This window comes from Galeopterus variegatus, unplaced genomic scaffold (genome assembly GCF_000696425.1).
Source record: "Galeopterus variegatus unplaced genomic scaffold, G_variegatus-3.0.2 Scaffold6755, whole genome shotgun sequence".
NCBI classification, from domain to species: Eukaryota; Metazoa; Chordata; class Mammalia; order Dermoptera; family Cynocephalidae; genus Galeopterus; species Galeopterus variegatus.
In genome coordinates, this window is record NW_007732866.1 from 110,744 (window position 1) to 115,847 (window position 5,104).

Below are 5,104 nucleotides of genomic sequence, written 5' to 3' on the forward strand. Positions count from 1 at the left end.
GGGAGCCTCTCCTCCTGGAGGCTCCCCCGGCCCCGGCTGGGCGGTGAGCGCAGCCCCGTCAGTTACCGGGGAGGGGGCGAGGCCGCCGGGGCGGGGCCTGCGCGCCGGGGGCGGGGCTTGAGTGCCGGGGGCGGGGCAGCCGGGTGGCGGGATCCGGGAGTCGACTGGGATCCGCCCTTGGCACTGTGGTCTGCCCGGCCGCCCTCCGCGGCTACCCTGGCTCAGCTTGTCTCTCCCATCCCGGGATCAGCGAGGATATTTCGGGATACGGAGGTGGGTGGGTGTTCCCCAAGGGTGACACTGAAAAGGACCCCCGCCCCTTCCCGGCTGTCCGGACCTTCCAGTTCTCCTAGCGCTTTCGGAGGAAAACCAGAAGAGGAAAGGAGCGCGGAGTGGCGCCGGAGGCCGGGGTCTTCAGGTCTCGTGTCCGTTCCTTTGCCTCCTACGGACGATGGCACGGTCCCCTGGAGCGCCTCCTACCGGCCGGCTGCACACCTCCCCCGCGAGGGCCACGTAGGTGGAGGACGCTCTCCATCTGCCTCTGCAAACCCAGCAGACTCCACCTGAGCTGGGAGGAAAGCAGATTTCCACAGCCGTCACTAGCTGCTGCTTGAGAAAACAGACAAGGCTGCAGGCTCCTTAAGGAAAAGGACCCAGTCTTGCCTCGGTTGGGGTACCCCGTAACAAGCGAGTGAGGCAGAGTACGCGGCGGACTCAAACTTTTAGGGACTAGAAAGCACACCTTCTCCTATTTAATCATTGTTACCATTGTCAACAACGACTGAGCACCTAGCAAAGGTGTAACATAAGGCACGGAAAAGTAAGAGTTCCTGTCCTCAGGCAATTTATTTTAAGAAACAGAACAGATAAACAGCTAGGCTGACCGGTTAGTTCAGAGTGTGGTGCTGATAACACCAAGGTCCAGGGTTCATCCCTGGACCGGCCAACCGCCCAACAAGAAGAAAATAAGCAGCTGGAATTCTTTTTCTTTTCTTTCTTTCTTTCTTTTTTTTTTTTTTTTTTTTTTTTATGAGCGGTATGGGGATCTGAACCCTTGACCTCGCAGCTCATAATTCTTATACCGTACACGGTTGGCCCTCCATATCCAGGGGTTCTGCATCTGTGGATTCAACCAACAGCAGATCAAAAATATTTGAGAAAAGAAAAACAATAAAAAATAATACAAAGAGCCAGCCCTGTGGCGCACTCTGGAGAGTGCAGCGCTGGGAGCACAGCAACGCTCCCGCTGCGGGTTCGGATCCTATATAGGGATGGCCGGTGCGCTCGCTGGCTGAGCGCGGTGCGGGTGACACCACACCAAGGGTTGCGATCCCCTTACCGGTCATGAAAAAGATTAAAAAAAAAAAAAAAAGCTTTATAGGGGCCGGCCCGTGGCTCACTCGGGAGAGTGCGGTGCTGATAACACCAAGTCAAGGGTTAAGATCCCCTTGCTGGTCATCTTTAAGAAAAAATAAATAATAATAATAATACAGATAAAAAATACAGTATAACAACTATTTACATAGCACTTGTATTAGGTACTATGAATAATCTAGAGATGATTAAAAGTATATAAGTGTAAGTACTATGCCACTTTATATCAGGGATTTGAGCAACCCCAGATTTTGGTATTGGATACTGGAACCAATCCAAGATTCATAAAATTTTTGTATTTTATAAATATGAAGGATGACTGTACTTTTTTAAAAAACCGACAGTCTGAGGGAACAAATGATAAACACTGAATGATTGTGGGCAGAGGGATTGCAAAGATGCATTCCAAGGAGGCAGTTATGGGTCAGGCTTTTCAGCAACTATTTCAGGAAAGAAAGTGAACTTATGCAATGATAAGATCTTGCACTTTATCCTTCCTGGTACCTTTTCCTATACACATAGGCACCTACTCCCTAGAATAAGAATTAAAACATAGTTTCTTCCAGCCCCATGTGAAATTTTGTCACTGTCAGTGGCATTATAGACAAGATGTTGTATAACATGATCCTTTCCATATTCCTGCAGATCTCTCAAAGAGACAAAGTTGGACTGATCTAAATTGTACACAATGATCAAGTCATTTTTCTGGTCCCAATTCATGGAATGATCATTCTGTACACACACAAAAAGCCAACATACAGGTTTATGACTATAAATAGGAGAGGTAGTGTATCAAGGCACACTAAGACTGGGTTCTGTAGTTAGGTGAGCATAGATCCAAATCCGGGCTTCCTGCTGTATAATCACCTGTCTTGAACACTCTCTGAGCCTCAATTTCCTCATCTTTCACCTGGGGTTAATACTATCTATCTTACAAGGTTGCTTTGTGATTTGCTAGATAACACATGTAAAGTTCCTGGTGCATAGAAGGCTCTTAATAAACACAAGCAGTGATTATTGTACACTAAGTAAGCTGTAACTAATATCTGTACTTTTGACCACAGCTAAATGCAGTACGCTATAATTTCTATTTTATTACTTTATTTTATTTTATTTTGTTTTTAAAAGATGACCGGTAAGGGGATCCTAACCCTTGGCTTGGTGTTGTCAGCACCACACTCAGCCAGTGAGCTAACTGGCCATCCCTATATGGGATCTGAACCCGTGGCCTTGGTGTTATCAGCACCATACTCTCCCGGGTGAGCCACGGGCCGGCCCCTATAATTTCTATTTTATATTTATTCAACAAATGTTTATTGGTTCTGATTCTTGTACTGGCCAGGCACACACAAAAAAGAAAGTTTATTGGACATCTCCCATGTGCTAACAAGATGCTGGAAGCACAATGGATAACAGGATGGTCATTGCTTTTACTGTCAGGACCTTAAAGTCAAGTGGGACAGAGAGACAAACAAGCAATCAGAATACAATTCAAGAACGGCTCTAACAGGAAAGGACAGGACACCTCTCTACCTAGCCCAGACACCTGGGCAGTGCGCAGATAGAACCAGATGTTCTGAGAAAGAAATGAGTCAGAACCTCTTTAAAGGCTCCCAGAAGTAGGTAGAATATGATAAAATAATGGCACACACATACATAATGAGTAGGCTCAAGTAATGGCAGACCTGGCACTCACTATGGAGTGGCTCTGTCTTATCTCCAGAGCTTGTTGGCTACAAATGAGATTTGCTAGCAAACTATTCATTAAAACAATCATATTACAATGGGATAGCCTGAGGGCTTAGGCATTTCATATGAAGGATTTTACCTACAGTAATGTCTAGATCAGTGGTTCTCTACGGGACATTTTGCAACATCTGGAGACATTTTTTATTGTCGCAACTAAGGGGAGAAAGGGTATTGCTATGGTTTGAATGTATGTCCCCTCCAAAACTCATTTTGAAACTTAATCCCCGATGTAACAGCATTGGAGGTGGGGCCTTTCATCTAAGAAATAAGAGTATTGGCTTAGATTATGTAGAAGGTCCTTTCCAGCTTGATAAAAGTATATAAATAAAATATACTTATAGGATTAGGGTGCAATTAACAGGGGGCTGTAAGAGTAAGGGGTGGTGGTCAGTCCTGGTGCTGGTCTGTCTGTACTCCCTCATCTTCCAGATTTCCTGGCGTCAGGTGCTGAGTCCATTCATCAAAAATGTATGGAACATGGGCCAGCCCATGGCTCACTCAGGAGAGTGCGGTGCTGATAACACCAAGGCCACGGGTTCGGATCCTGTATAGGGATGGCCGGTTGCTCACTGGGTGAGCGTGGTGCTGACAACACCAAGTCAAGGGTTAAGATCCCCTTACCAGTCATCTTTAAAAAAAAAAAAAAAAAAGTATGGAACAGGTATGGTGCTGATAACACAAAGTTCCAGGGTTCAATCCCTGTACCAGCTAGCCACCAAAAAAAAAGTTTGATCCAGCAATCTTACTTCTGGGTATTTACCCATAAGATTTGAAATCAATTTGTCAAAGAGATGTCCACACTCCCATGTTCATTGCAACGTTATTCACAATAGCCAAGATATGGAATCAACTAAGTGTCCATCAACAGATGAACGGATAAAAACAAATGTACATATACACAATGAGATACTATTCAGCCTTCACAGACAAGAAAATTCTGTCATTTGCAACAACAGAGATGGAATTGGAGAACATTACACTAAGTGAAATAACCCAGGCACAGAAAGACAAATACCACATGTTCTCATATGTGGAATCTAAAACAATTGAACTCATAGAAGCAGAGAGTAGAAGGGTGGTTACAGAGGCAGGGAGGTGAAGGGAAGGAGGAGATGATGGTCAGAAGGTACAAAACAAAATTTACGTTAGTCAGGAGGAAAATGTTTGGGTTGTTATTTCTTATTTTTTTTTATTTTTTAGTTCTATTGCACAGCATGGTGAATATAGTTTAACAGAGTATTGTGCATTTCAAAATTGCTAAAGGAATAAATTTCGAATGTTCTCACCACAAAAAAATGTGAAGAATTTGAGGTGATGGATATGTTAACTAGCTTGATTTAATTATTCCACATTGTGTTCATAAATCATAACATCACTTTGTACCCCATAAATTTATACAATTATTTAAAAAAAGAAATTTCAGATTCCCATGCCAGCCAGCCACAGGAAAAATTTTTTTAAATTTAATTTAAAAATAAAAATAGAAATAAAAAAATGTTTGGAGCACCTACTGTGGGCAAAGCACCGTGTTAGGTGTTAAAGGGATACAAAGAGGAATTGGATACAGTTCTTGCCCTTGGATTACCCACAATGTGAGAGGGCAGAGGAAGCAAGGATAACTATACACAAGGACAGGCACTTTGCATACCCTGCTCCTTCATCCTCACTGCGTCGCTTTACTTATGCCTATTTCTCAGGCAAGGAAGCTGAGGCTCAGGAAGATGAAGCAGCATGTCCACAGTCAGAGAGTGATGATTGGTGGAGCCTGGGTTAGACCCTTGGCCTGTTTGCTCCAACACATGAGCCTTTTCTAACGACTCCCACTGCCTGGGCAGTGCCAAAAGAGGGGCACAAACAGCTCTGGAGAGCAAAAGGAGGGAGATGGTCCAACCTGGAGGGAAACAAGAGAGACTTTCTGAGTAGGGGAGACACTCTAATTGTTACTTTTAGGTTTTTTTTTTTTTTTTCCCCTTTTGTCTTT

At 44.3% G+C, this 5,104-nt stretch overlaps 1 protein-coding gene across 1 annotated transcript in view; it reads right to left on the reverse strand.

Moving 5' to 3' along the window:
- The window catches only part of IMPDH1 (IMP (inosine 5'-monophosphate) dehydrogenase 1), a 26,151-nt gene that overhangs the window by 17,237 nt on the left and 3,810 nt on the right, over positions 1-5,104 (reverse strand). The window lies entirely within an intron of this gene.